The following is a 21,764-nucleotide window of genomic DNA, read 5'->3' on the forward strand; positions in this document are numbered from 1 at the left end:
CACCAAACGACGCGCGCAAGAGATCTTTCATGCGTCTCGCAACATGGGGTGGAGCGCATCCAGCATAAACATCGTACGTCCCTGCAGGTGTTTATCAGCCAGGCTGGGGATGATGCGATTCTGTAACATATCGGCGTACCTCTCACCCGTCACGGTAGCAGTTACAAAACCGGAATCACGCATTTCCTCGAAGAAAGAAGGCCCGATAACGGTAGATATGGTAAATCCAACCCATACCGTGACTTTCTCGTCGTGCAGTGGAGTTTCCAGGACAGTTGTAGGATTTTAGGTAGCCCAAGTTCTGCAGTTGTGGGCGTTGACAGACCCTCTGAGAGTGAAATGAGCTTCGTCGGTCCACAACACGTTACTCAACCAATCCTCATCTCCCGCCATCTTTTGAAACGCCCACACCGCAAATGCCCTCCGCTTCACTAAGTCGCCAGGTAACAGTTCACGATGCCGATGGATTTTGTACGGGTAGCATCGGAGGGTACGCCTCAGTGCCAACCAAACAGTAATGTTCGGAATGCCGGTGCATTCGGAGTCCAGTTTTGTTGGCAACCTCACGAAGTTTCTTGATAGCACGTTTGGCTTCCTCGTGAGTCCGCGTAATTATTGCTAGGCCATCAGCAAAAGCAAGGCATTTTATGTTGATTCGTTTCTCCTGTGTTTCCATATACCGGGTGATCAAAAAGTCAGTATAAATTTGAAAACTTAATAAACCACGGAATAATGTGGATAGAGAAGTAAAAATTGATACGCATGCTTGACATGGGGTTTTATTAGGGGAAAAGTAGGAGTAATTCATCGAACTACAGACCTATATCATTGACGTCGGTTTTCAGTACGGTTTTGGAGCATATACTGTATTCAAACATTATGAATCACCTCGAAGGGAACGATCTATTGATACGTAATCAGCACCGTTCCAGAAAACATCGTTCTTGTGCAAACGCAGCTAGCTCTTTATTCGCACGAAGTAATGGCCGCTATCGACAGGGGATCTCAAGTTGATTCCGTATTTCTAGATTTCCGGAAAGCTTTTGACACCGTTCCTCACAAGCGACTTCTAATCAAGCTGCGGGCCTATGGGGTATCGTCTCAGTTGTGCGAGTGGATTTGTGATTTCCTGTCAGGAAGGCGCAGTTCGTAGTAATAGACGGCAAATCATCGAGTAAAACTGAAGTGATATCAGGTGTTCCCCAGGGAAGCGTCCTGGGACCTCTGCTGTTCTTGAGCTATATAAATGACCTGGGTGACAATCTGAGCATTCTCTTAGGTTGTTCCCAGATGATGCTGTAATTTACCGTCTAGTAAGGTCATCCGAAGACCAGTATCAGTTGCAAAGCGATTTAGAAAAGATTGCTGTAAGGCGTGGCAGGTGGCAGTAGACGCTAAATAACGAAAAGTGTGAGGTGTTCCACACGAGTTCCAAAAGAAATCCGTTGGAATTCGATTACTCGATAAATAGTACAATTCTCGAGGCTGTCAATTCAACTAAGTACCTGGCTGTAAAAATTACGAACAACTTCAGTTGGAAAGATTACATAGATAATATTGTGGGGATGGCGCGCCAAAGGTAGCGTTTCATTGGCAGGACACTTAGAAGATGCAACAAGTCCACTAAAGAGACAGCTTACTCTACACTCGTTTGTCCTCTGTTAGAATATTGCTGCGTGGTGTGGGATCCTTACCAGGTGGGATTGACGGAGGACATCGAAAGGGTGCAGAAAAGGGCAGCTCGTTTTGTATTATCACGTTATAGGGGAGAGAGTGTGGCAGATATGATACGCGATTTGGGATGGAAGTCATTAAAGCAAAGACGTTTTTCGTCGCGGCGAGACCTTTTTACGAAATTTCAGTCACCAACTTTCTGTTCCGAATGCGAAAATATTTTGTTGACACCGACCTACATAGGGAGGAACGATCACCACGATAAAATAAGGGAAATCAGAGCTCGTTCTTTCCGCGCGCTGTTCGGGAGTGGAATAACTGAGAATTGTGAAGGTGGTTAGGTGAACCCTCTGCCAAGCACTTAAATGGGATTTGCAGAGTATCCATGTAGATGAAGATGCTTCTCTCTCTCTCCCACACACACGGACACACACAAACACGTATTACAGGCAACTGAATATGCTACACAAATAAAAGAAGCGAAACGCGTATGGCAATAAACAAACTACCTCCAGTTAGTTGCACAAACGGAAGAGACCTCCACGAATTTTGAAGCAACTAAGGAACGGCGGAAAACAGAAAAAAAATGACGTAAAGGAAATGAATTTTCACCGAGCTACTGTACGACATTATTTAAAAATATGACCTACCCAATGGTTTGGTTACGGGTACCTACATCTACTTACATACTCCGCAATGCACCGTACGGTGCGTGGCGGAGGGTACTTCGTACCAGAGCTAGCATCTTGTCTCCCTGTTCCACCCGCAACCAGCGGGCAGCCAGGTGTACAGCACAGCACCTCCAAGGCCGCCGCCACACTCGTTGCGACACCGCCGGCATTTCCGCCTCGGTCCACCGCCTCCACGCTGCCGACTGTGCCCGCCGCTGCGGTGTAGGCCCGGACCCACTCGTTACTGCTGCTGGTCGTACACTACGTGACCAAAAGTGTCCGGCCAGCTTTCCGAAAACATCTTACAAGTTCGTGGCGTGTTGGCCCACCCTTAGCCCTGACGCCAGTTTCAACTCTCGCAGGCATACGTTCAGTCAGGCGCTGGAAGGTTTCTTGGGGAATGGCAGCCCATTCTTCACAGTGTGCTGCACTGAGGAGAGGTATCGATGTCGGTCGGTGAGGCCTGGCACGAAGTCGGCGTTCCAAAACATCCCAAAGGTGTTCTGTAGGATTCAGGACTCTGTGCAGGCCAGTCCATTACAGGGATGTTATTGTCGTGTAACCACTCTGCCACAGGCCGTGCGTTACGAACAGGTGCTCAACTGTGTAGAAAGATGGGTCGCGCGATTGGCTGTGTGGTTTGAGGCGCAATGTCACGGATTGCGCGGCCCCTCCCGCCGGAGGTTCGAGTCCTCCCTCGGGCATGGGTGTGTGTGTTGCTCTTAGCATATGTTACTTAAAGTAGTATGTAAGCCTAGGGACCGATGACCTCAGCAGTTTGGTCCCTTAGGAATTCACACACATTTGAACATTTTGTAGAAAGATGCAATCGTCATCCCCGAATTGCTGCTCAAGGTGGTTAAAACATCAGCGTTGGCATGTGCTGTGATAGTGCCACGCAAAACAACAAGGGGTGCAAGCTCCCTCCACGAAAAACACGACCACACCATAACACCACCGCCTCCAAATTTTACTGTTGGCACTACACTCGCTACGTTCACCGGGCATTCGCCATACCCACACCCTGGCATCGGATCGCCACATTGTGTGCCGCTCAAATGGTTCAAATGGCTCTGAGCACTATGGGACTCAACAGCTGAGGTCATCAGTCCCCTAGAACTTAGAACTACTTAAACCTTACTAACCTAAGGACATCACACACGCCCATGCCCGAGGGAGGATTCGAACCTGCAAACGTAGCAGCAGCGCGGCTCCGGACTGGAGCGCCTAGAACTGCACGGCCAACGCGGCCGGCCCCGTGACTCGTCACTCCACGCAACTTCAAGAACATTCAGCATCGCAGCGCGTCAGCAATCGTTAGTTAATATATTAAAAAACTAGAAACCCGCCCCGAGTGTGTAAAAAGCACTTAGTGTTATCCTAGGTTTCGGCCTAGATAACTACACCTTCTTCCGAACAATAAAAACCGCAAGTGCGTAGGAAGACCTTTGTCAATGATTAAAAGAACACAATAGCTATACATATATAAATGAATAAAAGGGAAAACACAAACAGTACATGTGTACGAAGTCTAAGCCACTACTTAACTTAATGGTGTAACCTCCACCCCAGACCGGCCTATGTTCGATGGGCCATGTAAGTGAGCGACCGTTCGTAGCTGCAGTTTATGGCGGGTCATGGCCCATCGAACATAGCCCGGTCTGGGGTGGAGCGTACACCATTAAGTAGTGGTTTTGACTTTGTACACATGTACTGTTTGTGTTTTCCCTTTTATTCGTTTATAAATGCTTAGCTACTGGCGTCTTTTAATCATTGACAAAGGTCTTCCTACGCACTTGCGGTTTTTATTGTTCTGAAGAAGGTGTAGTTATCTAGGCCGAAACCTAGGATAACACTAAATGCTTTTTACGCAATCGGGGCGGGTTTCTAGTTTTTAATATAAACTCCACACAACGTTTTTCCACTGTTCAATCGTTCAATGTTTACGCTCCTTACACGAAGCGATGCGTCGTTTGGCATTCACCGGCGTGAGATCTGGCTTATGAGCAGTCGCTCAACCATAAAATCCAAGTTTTCTCACCTCCCGCCTAACTGACAAAGTGCTTGCAGTGGATTCTGTTGCAGTTTGGAATTCATGAATGATCGTCTGGATAGGTGTCTGCCTGTTACACATTACGACCCTCTTCAACTATCGGCGGGCTCTGTCACTCAACAGACGAGGTCGGCCTGTACTCTTTTGTGCTGTGCGTTTCCCTTCACGTTTCCACTTCACTATCACACCGGAAACAGTGGAGCTAGGGATGTTTAGGAGTGTGGAAATCTCACGTACAGCCGAATGACAAGTGACACCTAATCACCTGACCACGTTCGAAGCCCGTGACTTTCACGGAGCGTCCCATTCCGCTCTCTAACGATGACTAATGACTACTGAACTCGCTGGTATGGAATTGCTGGCACCAAGTGGTAGCACAATGCACCTAATAGAAAAAACGTATGTTTTTGGAGGCTGTTCTGATACGAAAAAAAATGGTTCACATGGCTCGAAGCACTGTGGGACTTAACATCTGAGTCAGTTCCCTAGAACTACGTAAACCTAACTAGCCTAAGGACATCACACACATCGATGCCCGACGCAGGATTCGAACCTGCGACCGTAGCAGCAGCGCGGTCCCGGACTGAAGCGCCTAGAACCGGTCAGCCACAGCGGCCGGCTGTGCGCATACTTTTGATCGCATAGTGTATCAATGCCCACGCGCATCCAATGTCTGTAATTTCCTGGTATCTTCGTAATGGCTCCTGAATCAAAATGATGTCTGCTCTTTCGGACATGTCATACACCACCGTTTACCTAAATCAATTTTCCTTATAGCTGCAGAAAAGCCTCACCTTGCTAGAGAGTACTATTTTTGTCACCGATATTCTCGCTTTGGTGTCTCTTCCTGTGTGTATATGACTCTTTAATGAGCCTTTTGCTACTTTTATCAACTAGCCGGCAACGGCTTTGCCGCCGTGGATACACCGGTTCCCGTCAGATCACCGAAGTTAAGCGCTGTCGGGCGTGGCCGGCACTTGGATGGGTGACCATCTACATCCATACTCCGCAAGCCACCTGAGGGTGTGAGGCGGAGGGTACTTTGAGTACCTCTATCGGTTCTCCCTTCTATTCCAGTGTCGTATTGTTCGTGGAAAGGATTGTCGGTACGCCTCTGTGTGGGATCTAATCTCTGATTTTATCCTCATGGTCTCTTCGTGAGATATACGTAGGAGGGAGCAATATACTGCTTGACTCTTCGGTGAAGGTATGTTCTCGGAACTTTAACAAAAGCCCGTACCGAGCTACTGAGCATCTCTCCTGCAGAGCCTTCCACTGGCGTTTATCTGTCCTCTCCGTAATGCTTTCGCGATTACTAAATGATACTGTAACCAAGCGCGCTGCTCTCCGTTGGATCTTCTCTATCTCTTCTATCAACCCTATCTGGTACGGATCCCACACTGCTGAGCAGTATTCGAGCAGTGGGCGAACAAGTGTAACCTACTTCCTTTGTTTTCGGATTGCATTTCCTTAGGATTCTTCTAATGAATCTCAGTCTGGCATCTGCTTTACCGACGATCAACTTTATATGATCATTCCATTTTAAATCACTCCTAATGGGAACTCCCAGATAATTTATGGAATTAACTGCTCCCAGTTGCTGAACTGCTATATTGTAGCTAAATCATAAGGGATCTATCTTTCTATGTCTAGATTGAGATTCAATTGCCATTCCCTGCACCATGCGTCAATTCGCTGCACATCCTCCTGCATTTCAGTACAATTTTCCATTGTTACAACCTCTCGATACACCACAGCATCATCCGCAAAAAGCCTCAGTGAACTTGCGATGTCATCCACCAGGTCATTTATGTATATTGTGAATAGCAACGGTCCATCGACACACCCCTGCGACACACCTGAAATCACTCTTACTTCGGAAGACTTCTCTCCATTGAGAATGACATGCTGCGTTCTGTTATCTAGGAACTCTTCAATCCAATCACACAATTGGTCTGATAGTCCATATGCTCTTACTTTGTTCATTAAACGACTGTGGGGAACTGTATCGAACGCCTTGCGGAAGTCAAGAAACACGGCATCTACCTGGGAACCCGTATCTAAGGCCCTCTGAGTCTCGTAGACGAATAGCGCGATATGGGTTTCACACGACCGTCTTTTTCGAAACCCGTGTTGATTCCTACATAGTAGATTTCTAGTATCCACAAAAGTCATTACACTCGAACATAATACGTGTTCCAAAATTCTACAACTGATCGACGTTAGAGATATAGGTCTATAGTTCTGCACATCTGTTCGACGTCCCTTCTTGAAAACGGGGATGACCTGTGCCCTTTTCCAATCCTTTGGAACGCTACGCTCTTCTAGAGACCTATGGTACACCGCTGCAAGAAGGGGGGCAAGTTCCTTCGCGTACTCTGTGTAAAATCGAACTGGTATCGCATCAGGTCCAGCGGCCTTTCCTCTTTTGAGCGATTTTAATTGTTTCTCTATCCGTCTGTCATCTATTTCGATGTCTACCATTTTGTCATCTGTGCGACAATCTAGAGAAGGTCTACTGTGGAGTCTTCCTCCGTGAAATAGCTTTGGAAAAAGACATTTAGCATTTCGGCCTTTAGTCAGTCATCCTCTGTTTCAATACCATTTTGGTCACAGAGTGTCTGGACATTTTGTTTTGATGCACCTACCGCTTTGACATAAGACCAAAATTTCTTAGCATTTTCTGCCAAGTCAGTACACAGAACTTTACTTTGGAATTCATTGAACGCCTCTGGCATAGCCCTCGTCACACTACATTTCGCTTCGCAACAACACCCTGGCCGCCATGCGCTGTTGCCATTTTTCGGGGTGCACTCAGCCTCGTGATGCCAATGGAGGAGCTACTCGACCGAATGGTAGCGGCTCCGGTCAAAGAAAACCATCATAACGACCGGGAGAGCGGTGTGCTGATCACACGCCTCTCCTATCCGCGTCCTCCACTGAGGATGATACGGCGGTCGGATGGCCCCAATGGGCCACTTGTGGCATGAAAACGGAGTGCTTCATGCAGTGCTTCTTACATAGAGAGTTTCGACTTTCGCAGCAAGTAGAGCTAGTATTTCACTGCGTACGGCGCACGTGCTAGTCTGACGTGAAGAAAGCCTGAACTGTGGACGAACGGTCCTCGCGATGCTGTGAAAGAACTGTGTATGTTTTGGGTCACGGTTATCGGACAATAGAGGGCAGTGACCGCGCCTAAGGACTAGGCCGTAGCTTGCATCTCCTCTGTTTGCACTGCAAGCGCCTTTGATGTGCCGGCAACAACATCGCCATTACCTGAGAAGCGCTTTATCTACAAGGTGTACAACTTTGCTACCGTCGTTTTTTCCGCAACATCGGAGCCTTTAATGAAACAAGTTGGTAACACACGTATCATTCAAAGTATTTTCCATCGCTGGCCACTACTTTCTCCAATCTTTCGGGCAGTGTACGAATCCCGCTTCGAAAAAATTGTTCATCTTTTGAAGCGATCCACGAATGGATACAAATTATGAGTTTTTCATGAGATCGGAAGTGTTGGTCAGCCAGGCCGTGCGCCATTGATCTAAAGAGGTGAGCCGCGCGGGATTAGCCGAGCGGTCTTAGGTCCTGCAGTCATGGACTGTGCTACTGGTCCCGGCGGAGGTTCGAGTCCTCCCTCGGGCATGAGTGTGTGTGTTTGTTCTTAGGATAATTTAGGTTGAGTAGTGTGTAAACTTAGAGACTGATGACCTTAGCAGTTGAATCCCATAACATTTCACACAGATATAACCATTTTTTTTCTAAACAGGTGATACTCAGAGGGAGCAGTGTCTGGAGAATATGGCGGGTGGTGGCAGGACTTATCATTTTAACGCTTGCCAGTAAGTTTTGACCTGTTTTGCAAGCTGTCGTTGTCGTGCTGGAAAATCACTTTATCCTGCCCCTCGCTGTGCTGCGGCCGTTTGTCTTTTAGTGCTCTGCTGAAACGCATTAATTGCGTTCGACAACGAGCACCTGTGATTGCTTCACTCGGTTTTAACACCTCATAGTACAGAACGCCGAGCTGGTCCCACCACATGCAGAGCATGATCTCGGAGCCGTGAATATTCGCTTTGGCCGTCGACGTGGAAGCATGGCCAGGATACCCCATGATTTTTTACATTTACGGTTATCGTAATGAAGCCATTTTTTTTCCCCGATACAAAAATCCCTTCCGTTTTTGTCTCTGAAGCCGGCCGCGATGGCCCAGCGGTTCTATGCGCTTCAGTCCGGAACCGCGCGACTGCTACGGCGCAGGTTCGAATCCTGCCTCGGTCATGGATGTGTGTGATGTCCTTAGGTTAATTAGGTTTAAGTAGTTCTAGGTCTAGGGGACTTATGACCTCAGATATTAACTCCCATAGTGCTTAGAGCCATTTGAACCAACTGTTCACGAACATACAAACGCCGTTCAACGTCTCTTGGTTTCAGCTCACACGGGACCCGAGTTCCTTCTTTCTGAATCATGCCCATAGATCTGAGAGGTTTTGAAGTGGCTTGCTGTGTCACTCCCACTAATCGTGGCAATCTCCTTGATTTTGACGTGTCTTCACTCAGCAATGTCTCCGATTCTCTCTTCCACCACTGTGCCGCTCAATGACGTTAAAATCATCGTTCTTGAAGCGTTGAAATCACTCACGACACGTTGTAAGTAGGCTGTTTAGGTTTTTTTTTTATTGGTAACGCCACGTAGCGCTCTGTATGAAAATCACCGGCTGCGCTGTGTGCAGTGTGTCAGGTTAGCATTGTTGTAATATTCGCTATTGTAGTGTTGGGCAGCTGGATGTAAACAGCGCGTAGCGTTGGGCAGCTGGAGGTGAGCCGCCAGCAGTGGTGGATGTGGTGAGAGAGATGGCGGAGTTTTCAGAGCAGACGATCTGGACGTTTGTCCATCAGAGACAGTAAATTTGTAAGATTGGATGTCATGAACTGATATATATATATATATATATATATATATATATATATATATATATATATATATATATATATTTTATGACTTTTGAACACTTTTAAGGTAAATACATTATTTGTTCTCTATCAAAATATTTCATTTTCGACTATGCCTATCAGTAGTTAGTGCCTTCAGTAGTTTGAATCTTTTATTTAGCTCTATTGCAGTAGTTCGAGTAACGAAGATTTTTGGTGAGGTAAGTGATTTGTGAAAGGTGTAGGTTATTGTTAGTCACGGCCATTATTTTGTAGGGATTTTTGAAAGTCAGATTGCGTTGCGCTAAAAATATTGTGTGTCAGTTTAGTGTCAGAATAGGTAAAGAAAGAAATGTGTGAGTACTTTCATTTCTGCTCAGCTGTTTGAAAATCAAATAATGTAAGAGGTTCAGCAGCACAGGAATTCATAAATTTTTCTAAGCGGACGTTTCATAACGTTCCTTCACTAACAGCGTCCTTACCGTACGTACTTGAGAGCGTTCGATGAGACTCAGCCGCTGTTGTCTTCGTACTGAAACAAAACAGTAACACCTCCCGCAAATGGCGAGAATTAGGCTCGTAAACTGACATTTTCAATCGAGAACAACTTTATCATGCAGGCACAAATCGACTAATGTTTGAATGAGGTTATGTTGACCGAGGTCCTAACTGCCTGACGTCTGCGATCTGTTTCCGTTGTCGCCACCTATCGGCAAACGGCGGAAGCAGAGTTGTACACCTTGTACAAAGCAACAACACCCCCACCGATTCTTCAAGGAATCAAACTCCAGTCTACAGAGTTTTCCAGTAATTTTTACAAAGTTTAGGGACGTTTATTATTTTTATTTTTTGAGTCATCAGTGTTCTGATTGGTCTGATGCGGCCCGCCACAGAATCCTCTCCTGTGCCAACCTCTTCATCACTTGCAACCTACGTCCTCATATTTTGCTGCATGTGTTCCAATCTGTCTTCTTCTACATTTCTGCCCTCTGCAGCTCCCTCTAGCACCATGGAAGTCATTCCCTCATGTCTCAACATATCTCCTATCATTCTGTCCCTTCTCCTTGGCAGTGTTTAACATATATTCCTTTCCTCTCCAATTCTCCACTGAACCTCCTCACTCATTACTTTATCAGTACACCTAATTTTCAACATTCGTTTGTAGCACCACGTCTCAAATGCTTCGATCCCCATCTGTTCCGGTTTTCCCACAGTCCGTGTTTGACTACCATACAATGCTCCGCTCCAAACGTACATCCTCAGAAATTTCTTCCACAAATTCAGCCCAAACTTTGATACTATCAGTCTTTCTCTTCGCCAGAAATGCCCATTTTGCCATTGCTAGTCTGCTTTTGCTTTTCTCCTTTATTTCGCGATAATACAAAACCTGCTGCCTTTCTTTGAACCTTTTCGATGTACTCCGCCAGTCCTATCTGGTAAGGATCCCACACCGCGCAGCAGTATTCTAGAAGAGGACAGACAAGCGTAGTGTAGGCTGTCTCCTTAGTAGGTCTGTTACATGTTCTAAATGTCCTGCCAATAAAACGCAGTCTTTGGTTAGCCTTCCCCACAACATTTTCTACGTGTTCTTTTCAATTTAAGTTGTTCGTAATTGTAATACCTAGGTATTTAGTTAAATTTACGGCCTTTACATTACGCTGATTTGTCGTGTAACAGAAGTTTAACGCGTTCCTTTTAGCACTCATGTGGATGACCTCACATTTTTCGCTATTTAGGGTCAACAGCCATTTTTCGCACCATTCAGAATTTCTTTCTAAATCGTTTTGCAGTTTGTTTTGATCTTCTGATGACTTTATTAGTCGATAAACGACAGCGTCATCTACAAACAACCGAAGACGGCTGCTCAGATTCTATTCCAAATCGTTTATATAGATAAGGAACAGCAAAGGCTCCATAACACTACCTTGGGGAACGCCAGAAATCACTTCTGTTTTACTCGACGACTTACCGTCTATTACTACGAACGGTGACCTTTCTGGCAGGAAATCACAAATTCAGTCACACAAGCTGAGACGATGTTCCATAAGCACGCAATTTCACTAAGAGCCGCTTGTGTGGTACAGTGTCAAAGGCCTTCCGGAAATCCAGAAATACGGAATCGATCTGAAATCCCTTGTCAATAGCACTCAACACTTCATGTGAATAAAGAGCTAGTTGTGTTTCACAGGAACGATGTTTTCTAAACCCATGTTGACTGTGTGTCAATAGACCGTTTTTTTTTTTTCGAGGTAATGCATAATGTTCGAACACAATATATGGTCTAAAATCCTGCTGCATATCGACGTTAACGATATGGGCCTGTAATTTAGTGGATTACTCCTACTGCCTTTCTTGAATATTGGTGTGACCTGTGCAACTTTCCAGTCATTGGGTACGGATCTTTCGTCGAGCGAGCGGTTGTATATGATTGTTAAGTATGGAGCTAATGCATCAGCATACTCCGAAAGGAACCTAATTAGTATACAGCCTGGACCAGAAGACTTGCTCTTATTAAGTGATTTAACTTGCTTCACTACTCCGAGGATATTTACTTCTACGTTACTCATGTTGGCAGCTGTTCTCGATTCGAATTCTGGAATATTTACTTCGTCTTCTTTTGTGAAGGCATTGCGGAGGGCTGTGTTTAGTAACTCTGCTTCGGCAGCACTGTCTCCGATAGTATCTCCATTGCTATCGTGAGAGAAAGCATTGATTTTGCCGCTAGCGTACTTCATATATGACCAGAATCTCTTTGGATTTCGTTGTGGAAACTGTTATTAGCATCTTGCACTGAAGTCCGCGCTAAATTTCGAGCTTCTGTAGAAGATAGCCACGCTTGGGCATGTTGCGCCTGTTTAAATTTGGCATTTTTGTTTCGTTGTTTCTGCAACAATGTTCTAACCTGTTTTGTGAACCACAGAGGATCAGCTCCGTCGTTTCTTAATTTATTTGGTATAAACCACTCAGTTTCTGCCGATACTGTTTCTTTGAATTTAAGCCGCATGTTGTCTACACTTCCCCTTCTATGCCGCACAGCTGACGGGCAGCTACAGTAGTTTCCGTATTTTCCCGGCAGAGCGCGCGCCCGTCGGACGGCGCATGCGCACCGCGAACTGTTTCGCGATTCCTGCGCAGAAGCGGCTGTTGTGAAACGTAGTTTGACGCGAGGCTTCCTCCTTTACTGCCGAGCAAAAGAAACGGAATTATGTCGCCACCGTCCGGCGGCAAGGTCGGCCCGGGAAAGGCGGTCCTCAATCGGTACGTACCCAACAGTCGGATAGATAGACGCTCTTGTCCGCGGACCAATTCTGCTTGCTGCGCAGGCGTACAACTCTTCTTCAGCACCGGAATCCACTGTGCAACTTATTAGGACTTCTCACCGTTCCAGTCACGTATAGGGCGAGGGAAGAACAATTGTTTATGCCTATGTGCGCGCTGTAAATAATTTGTCTCGTACAATCGGTACCTACGGGGCTAGAAGTGTATTGGGTGAATCAGCAATTAATGCAGATTCGCGACACTTTACAAACAGGTTACCACGCGCGCAACATTTGACATATATCTTCCAAGCGTCTATAGGTTCAGGATTTAAATTTGGCTTGTCGATCTCCGCCTTGTGCAAAACACAACGTACAAGGTGTTCGCCGGCCGGCGTGGACGAGCGGTTCGAGGCGCTTCACTCCTGAACCGCGCTGCTGCTTCGGTTGCAGGTTCGAATCCTGCCTCCGGCATGGGTGTGCGTGATGTCCTTAGTTTAGTTTAGTTAGGTTTACGTAGTTCTAGGTCTAGGGGACTGATGACCTCAGATGTCAAGCCCTATAGTGCTCAAGAGTCATTTGAACCATTTTTGAACAGGGTATGCATTAATCTTTCCCTTTCAAAAAACAGTTTAATTTAATGAAACAAGCATTATACCACACAGGCCTCTGCTCGATACGTATTGAACCTGCGACAAACATTTAATACAAGTACTGTAACACACTTAAGCATTTACATCAAAAATGGTTCAAATGGTTCTGAGAACTATGGGACTTGACTTCTGAGGTCATCAGTCCCCTAGAACTTAGAACTACTTAAACCTAACTAAACTAAGGACATCACACACACACACGTCCGAGGCAGGATTCAGACCAGCGACCGTAGCAGTCGCTCGGCTCCAGACTGTAGCGCCTAGAACAGCTCGGCCAAACATTTACATCACTTTATCATGTGCACCCCTGGTAATATGCAAAGACAGTATTCACTCTCTTGCCACACGCACTGCAAGTTGTCTGATGTGATTCTGCCAGTGACATTTATTCTGTTGGAAAACACCCCCTGGAGTGCTGTTCATGAAAGGCAGTGCAACATTCTGTAGAGCATGATGGTTTCAACAGTGGTAAGCTGGTGAGCGTTATCCTGCTGGAAAATACCCCCTGGAGTACTGTTAATGAAAGGCAGAGAAACACTCTTTAGTGCAACATTCTGTAGAGCATGATGGTTTCAACAGTGGTATGTAGGCGAGCGATATCCTGTTAGAAAACACCCCCTGGAGTACTGTTCATGAAGGCAGCGCAACATTCTATAGAGCATCATGGTTACAATAGCGGTATGTGGGCGAGCGTTATCCTTTTAGAAAACACCCCCTGGGGTGCTGTTCACAAAAGGCAGCGGGACATTCTATACAACATGATGGTTTCAACAGCATTATGTAGGTGATCATTATCCTGTTGGAAACCATCCCCTGGAATGCTTTTCATGAAAGGTAGAGAAACACTGTGTAGAGCATGATGGTTTCAACAGTGGTGTGCTGGCGAGCGTTATCCTGTTGAAAAACACTCCATGGAGTGCTGTTCATGAAAGCCAGTGCAACATTTATAGAGCATGATGGTTCAACAGCGGTATGTAGGCCAGCGTTATCCTGTTGGAAAACACCCCCTGGAGTGCTGTTCAGGACTAACAACACAACAAGCAGAATCATCAGACTGACGAACAAATATGCATAGAATAACCGCGAGAGTGTTGCTCCCGTTACACGGAACCGCACCCCAGACAATGTCTCCAGGTGCAGGTTGAATGTGTCTAGCACAGTCAGGTTTTATGGGATTGAAGGCTATTCACAGAGCTGATTTGTATCATACTTAACGAACAGATAGCAAATTGTTGTGCTGAATAGCACAAATAATGTTGGGAGGGTGGTAATTTCTAATGAATGGGGAGCTATCACAAAGGAAGTCCCACAAGGTTCAATTTTAGGCCGTCTACTGTTCCTTATTTATGTGTACAGCCTATCACTTAACGTTGAGCTAACAGAACCAGTAGTTTTAGCAGATGACACGAGTGTTATAATAAATCCCATTCCAGAAAAATCAGCTGAAGATATTGTTAATGACGTCTTTCAAAGAAATCTCAGAAAATGGACTCTCCCTTAATTTTGAAAAAAGTCACTATATGCAGTTCTGCACACCGACAATTGATGCAGCATATGAACAGGGCTGAGTTAACAGAGTAGATTTCTCGAAATTTTTGGGTGCTCACATTTATGACAACTTGAACTGGAAGAAGGATGTTACTGAGCGTCTCCAACAATTGAGCTTCTTTTGCTCTTCGTATATCGCTAGTGTTGGTAATAGACAGATCAGCCTCCTAACGTACTTCGCACATTTACACTCAATAATGTCTTATGGAACAGACCATTTACACATAAAGTACTGATCGCATAAAATAGAGCAGTGAGAATAATTAGTGGTGTTTACCCAAGGACGTTATGTAGGGACCTATTCAACTGCACCTTCAGAGTACATATATTCGCTAACGAAATTCGTTACGTACACTCCATCTCAATTCGCGAAGAACAGTGATGTTCATACGTACAACACTGGAGCGAAAGATGACTTTTCCTATCCGTTAATGAAGCTGTCAGTTGCTCAAAAAGGAGTACATTACTCAGCAACAAAAGTCTTTGATCATTTGGCCGGCAACATAAAGTGTCTGGCAGGTAGCATATCAAGTTTTAAATCTAGCTCAAAATCATTTCTTTTGGGCAACTGCTTCTATTCCATGGACGAGTTTCTGATGCAGGACTGGTAAAAAAGAATTGTACCTCTAAATGTAGTTGCTTGTGTATAACTAAAAATTTTAGTAATATTAATATTAGCATTATTCATATGTGTGTATATATATATCTTGTAATTTGACTTGTTCCACATCATGTTGTTCTTGTTGTTGAAGTCTTCAGTCCTGAGACTGGTTTGATGCAGCTCTCCATGCTACTCTATCCTGTGCAAGCTTCTTCATCTCCCAGTACCTACTGCAACCTACATCCTTCTGAATCTGCTTAGTGTATTCATCTCTTGATCTCCCTCTACGATTTTTACCCTCCACGCTGTCCTCCAATACTAAACTGGTTATTCCTTGATGCTTCAGAACATGTCCTACCAACAGGTCCCTTCTTCTAGTTAAGTTGTGCCACAAACTCCTCTTTTCTCCAATTCTATTCAATACCTCATCATTAGTTATTGATGCACCCATCTAATTTCCAGCATTCTTCTGTAGCACCACATTTCGAAAGCTTCTATTCTCTTCTTGTCCAAACTATTTATCACCCATGTTTCACTACCATACATGGCTACACTCCATACAAATACTTTCAGAAACGACTTGGTTCAAATGGCTCTGAGCACTATGGAACTTAACATCTATGGTCATCAGTCCCCTAGAAGTTAGAACTACGTAAACCTAACTAACATGAGGACATCACACAACACCCAGTCATCACGAGGCAGAGAAAATCCTTGAGCCCGCTGGGAATCGAACCCGGGAAGCCGTCAGAAACGACTTCCTGACACTTAAATCAACACTCGATGTTAACAAATTTCCCTTCTTGCTTTCCTTGCCATTGCCAATCTACATGTTATATCCTCTCTACTTCGACCATCATATCGAAAAAAATAGTCGTAGAAATGGTCTACGAAACATGACGTAACTAAACGAAAGTAAAGTAAACTTTCAGTGGAACCGACGCAGAACCACCTTTAATTAGAAAGCTGTCCTTGACCACTTTATCTTTCAGTTGTGGAAACACGCCTACCAACTTTCATTTAAGTCGCACAACTCTTTCTTTGTGTTGCGAATTTTTTTTCCCGTCAGTGTATTTGTACAGGCTGGTGATGAAGTCTGAAGTGCTTGCAAGGGTGTTGCAGGGTAGGATGTGCTGAGAAAGAATTGTCGAGAAAAAAATCCGGTACCTAGCGCCAGTTCGGAGTGCATTAGCTCTGAAGTTGGCCAACCAGGCTGGCGCGCGCGTGGATTGAAGCGGACAGCCAGAGACGGTGGCGCCGAAGATGTTCCCAGTTTGGTTTCCTGTAACTGGACAAGACAGCGGTAAAAAGAGTTGGTCGTGAGGCGTTAGTTGGGAACTTAAGGACCGAACTATGAGCCAAAACGCTGGCAGTCTCGTTCGCTATCACCTGTCCCATGGGAATAACAGACGGTAATTGTATCTGGAGGACAGCTTGAATTTGCACACGCAGTGGCCCGATTGTCTAACATCAGAGCTAATTAACTCAGAAACGTCGTAACGGATCGAATTTTTGTACTAGCAATTCTCAGCAGTTAGCAGACCCTACAGCGGCTTGATGGTAGGCTTCGTCAGCTGCTAAAGCAGAAGAAAGGCATAAGCACTGGACGATGGAATACCACTAGTCTAGCTCACCCGAAAGGAAACTGAATCTCTAGTTATTTTATGGTAGAGCTATAAGGAAAAATACAATCAATCTAGAGACAGTAAGGCGTGCGCCGTGGGCAAGTTTATTTGACAAGTTACCCACTGACGAAAGACCACCACATAATCTCTGTCCTCGAGGAGGCCGTCACAAGAAATGAGACATATTCACATAGACACCTCTCATAGTGGTATTCCATCATCCAGTGCTTAGGACTTTCTTCTGCTTAAGCAACTGACGAAACCTACCATCAAGCCGCTTTTGAGTCTGCTAAATGCTGAGAATGGTTAAAACAAAAATTCGATCCGTTACGACGTTTCTGAGTTAATTAGCTCTGATGTTAGACAATCAGGCCCTGCGTGTGCAAATTCAAGCTGTCCTCCGAATACAATTACTGTCTGTTATTCTCATGGCACAAAAGAGGCAATACTGACCCCACAACTTATCTTAGAAAATAGATTAAGGAAAGGAAAACTTGCATTTCTAGTATTTTTAGACTTACGAGAAAGCTTTTGACAATGTTGACTGGAATACTCTCTTTCAAATTCTGAAGGTGGAAGGGGTAAAATACAGGGAGCGAAAGGCTATTTACAATTTGTACAGAAACCAGATGGCAGTTATAAGAGTCGAGGGGTATGAAAGGGAAGCAGTGGTTAGGAAGGGAGTGAGACAGCGTTGTGTTCAATCTGTATATTGAGCAAGCAGTGAAGGAAACAAAAGAAAAATTCGGAGTAGGCATTACAATCCATGGAGAAGAAATAAAAACTTTGAGGTTCGCCGATGACATTGTAATTCTGTCTGAGACAGCAAAGGACTTGGAAGAGCCGTTGAACGGAATGGACAGTGTCTTGAAAGGAGGATATAAGATAAACATCAACAAAAGCAAAAACGAGGATCATGGAATGTAGTCGAATTAAGTCGGGTGATGCTGAGGGAATTAGATTAGGAAATGAAACAAAGTAGTAAAGGAGTTTTGCTATTTGGGGAGCAAAATAACTGATGATGGTCGAAGTAGAGAGGGTATAAAATGTAGACTGGCAATGGCAAGGAAAGCGCTTCTGAAGAAAAGAAATTTGTTAACATCGAGTATAGATTTAAGTGTCAGGAAGACATTTCTGAAAGTATTCATATGGAGTGTAGCCATGTATGGAAGTGAAACATGGACGATAAATAGACAAGAAGAGAATAGCAGCTTTCGAAATGTGGTGCTACAGAAGAACGCTGAAGTTTAGATGGGTAGATCACATAACTAGGAGGAGGTATTGAATACAATTGGGGAGAAGAGGAGTTTGTGGCACAACTTGACCAGAAGAAGGGATCGGTTGGTAGGACATGTTCTGAGGCATAGAGGGATCACCAATTTAGTATTGGAGGACAGCGTGGAGGGTACAAATCGTAGGGGGAGACCAAGAGATGAACAGACTAAGCAGATTCAGAAGGGTGTAGGCTGCAGTAGGTACTGGGAGATGAAGCTTGCACAGGATAGAGTAGCATGGAGAGCTGCATCAAACCAGTCTCAGGACTGAAGACAACAACAACAACAACCCCTACCAGAATCTGTTATGACTGCACTGAAGCCCATCTTCAGGTTGTTTGCGAAACCTGAGTTACTGAGGTACTTCCTTCATGGAAGAACTCAAGAGCGGGAATGAACGCCCAAGTTATTTGATTTGGGTTTTTTGCTCAAAAAGGATGATCTGGGGACATAATATATTAAAAATAAGCGTCCATTAAACAGCTACATACTTCACAGCGGGAAATGCTGGCAGAATTGAAGTTCTGAAAAGACCTCGTGTAAATCGAGGAGAGTTTACTGCAAAGGGACTACACACCGTCGATCAGAAGGAGATCAACAAAGCTGACAGAACACTGCCCGGTCTAGAAAACAGACAGGGGACAGACAGAATAGAAGGGGGCAAGAGGGCAAACATGGGGCGTGATGAGCGCAGTGGAGAGCATTTAAAAACTGCATGTTGAATTATATGAACTAAATCTTTAAACTAAATTAACTCGGGTCTGCATGTCTGGCATTATTAGAAAGCTTTTTCGAAAAGTATGTGAGCTTATGGTATGAAATTTTCAGGAGCTGTTCGAAACATGTAGCTGTTTCACTGTAACTAAAAAGATACACTACTGGCCATTAAAATTGCTACACCAAGGTGAAATGCAGATGATTATATTAGAAAAGATGTGATTACATTTTGACGCAATTTGGGTGCATAGATCCTGAGAAATCAGTACCCAGAACAACCACCTCTGGCAGTAATAACGGCCTCTATACGCCTGGGCATTGAGTCAAACAGAGCTTGGATGGCGTGTACAGGTACAGCTGCCCATGCAGCTTCAACACGATACCACAGTTCATCAAGAGTAGTGACTGGCGTATTGTGACGAGCCAGTTGCTCGGCCACCATTGACCAGACGTTTTCAATTGGTGAGAGATCTGGAGAATATGCTGGCCAGGGCAGCAGTCGAACATTTTCTGTATCCAGAAAGGCCCGTACAGGACCTGCAACGTGCGGTCTGCATTATCCTGCTGAAATGTAGGTTTTCGCAGGGATCGAATGAAGGGTGGAGCCACGGGTCGTAACACATCTGAATGTAACGTCCACTGTTCAAAGTGCCGTCAGTGCGAACAAGAGGTGACCGACACGTGTAACCAATGGCACCCTATACCATCACGTGGGGTGATACGCCAATATCGCGATGACGAATAGACGCTTACAATGTGCGTCCACCGCGATGTCGCCGAACACGGATGTGACCATCACGATGCTGTTAACAGAACCTGGATTCATCCGAAACAATGACGTTTTGCCATTCGTGTACCCAGATTCGTCGTCGAGTACACCATCGCAGGCGCTCCTGTCTGTGATGCAGCGTCAAAGGTAACCGTAGCCACGGTCTCCGAGCTGATAGTCCTTGCTGCTGCAAACGTCGTCGAACTGTTCGTGCAGATGGTTGTTGTCTTGCAAACTTCCCCATCTGTTGACTCAGGGATCGAGACGTCGATGCACGATCCGTTACAGCCATGCGGATAAGATGCCTGTCATCTCCACGGCTTGTGATACGAGGCCGTTGGGATCCAAACACGGCGTTCCGTATTACCCTCCTGAACCCACCAATTCCATATTCTGCTAACAGTAATTGAATCTCGACCAACGCGTGCAGCAATGTCGCGATACGATAAACCGCAATCGCGATAGGCTGCAATCCGACATTTATCAAAGTGGGAAACGTGATGGTACGCATTTGTTCTCCTCACACGAGGCATCACAGCAACGTTTCACCAGGCAACACCGATCAACTGTTGTTTGTGTATGAGAAATCGGTTGGAAACTTTCCCTATGTCAGCACGTTGTAGGTATCGCCACCGACGCCACCCTCGTGTGAATGCTCTGAAAAGCTAATCATTTGCATATCACGGCATCTTCTTCCTGTCGATTAAATTTCGCATCTGTAGCACGTCATTTTCGTGGTGTAGCAATTTTAATGGTCAGTAGTGTACACTGAAGAGCCGAAGGAACTTGTATAGGGCTCCCGTGAGCACGCGGAAGTGCCGCAACACGACGTGGCCTGGACTCGACTGATGTCTGAAGCAGTGCTGGAGGGAACTGACACCGTGAATCCTGCACAGCTGCCCATAAATCCGTAAGAGTTCGACGGGGTGGAGATCTCTTCTGAACACATCTCTTCTGAGCACATCTCTATATTTGAATATGCATGTCTATACCAGTTTGTTTGGCGCTTGAGCGTAAAATTTTAAGCACAAATTAATAATTGTAGATCAGCGACGTTATAGCCCTCGTACGCCCTACTATAAAATTTCCAAGTTGATTGCATGTTTAAACTTCACTTTGTCATCTGACGTGTTAAACTGAATATAAGCCATATGGCTTGTTGATAGTTGTGGATTCAGAAAAATCCATTACTAGTTAGTACTACAAATATAATTTTTCATAGATAACTAGTTTTAAGCAATGCAGCTAAAAACGAAATTATGACGAGGTCTCCCGCCAGCTGGTGATGTACGCTAGAGACATATGGTTTGTTACCTGAAGATGGCTAATTAATTTAGCTGAAACTGGTTATCGATAAACAAGTGTGCTTACAGTCTTCACGAGTAAAGGATGTTTCTGAATCTGCTATTTTTTTGAAATTTCAGTTAGGGCTTTTTACAAAAAGGCGGTCCGCAGCTCGTGGTCGTGCGGTAGCGTTCTCGCTTCCCGCGGCCGGGTTGCCGGGTTCGATTCCCGGCGGGGTCAGGGATTTTCTGACTCGTGGTGACTGGGTGTTGTGTGATGTCCTTAGGTTAGTTAGGCTTAAGTAGTTCTAAGTTCTAGGGGACTGATGACCATAGCTGTTAAGTCCCATAGCGCTCAGAGCCATTTTGAACCAAAAAAAGGCGATTAAAAAAGAATTAAAAATAGGTATTTGTGGAAATTCTGATCCTTGGTCTTTTACTATATGGGTCGAGGCAGCTTTCCCTATCTATAGGCGTGTGCCAATCCGCAATGCCGTCAAAAACTATGAGTAAGATTTTCATATTCTCTCGCTTGTTGCACGCAATTTGAGTCTTGCAGAGAAAATGAATAGGACGTTTTTGTAGGATATTTAATGTAGTTAAATTTGGTAGTGGGATACGTTTTTTGCTAGGGGTCCCCGGTTTTCGAGTTATTCAAGAAAAACCCGTTTCATGGTCACCTTCGTATTTTTTTTTAATTTTTTTTTAAT

At 45.0% G+C, this 21,764-nt stretch overlaps 1 protein-coding gene across 1 annotated transcript in view; it reads left to right on the forward strand.

Moving 5' to 3' along the window:
- Nucleotides 1–12,467: 12,467 nt before the first annotated feature.
- The window catches only part of LOC126295230 (uncharacterized), a 2,305,622-nt gene continuing 2,296,325 nt past the window's right edge, over nt 12,468–21,764 (forward strand). Inside the window, exon 1 of the mRNA XM_049987579.1 lies at nt 12,468–12,585. The gene's annotated coding sequence lies outside the window, so the exon portion shown is untranslated. The remainder of the gene's footprint in view (nt 12,586–21,764) is intronic.

Source organism: Schistocerca gregaria, chromosome 11 (genome assembly GCF_023897955.1).
Source record: "Schistocerca gregaria isolate iqSchGreg1 chromosome 11, iqSchGreg1.2, whole genome shotgun sequence".
NCBI classification, from domain to species: Eukaryota; Metazoa; Arthropoda; class Insecta; order Orthoptera; family Acrididae; genus Schistocerca; species Schistocerca gregaria.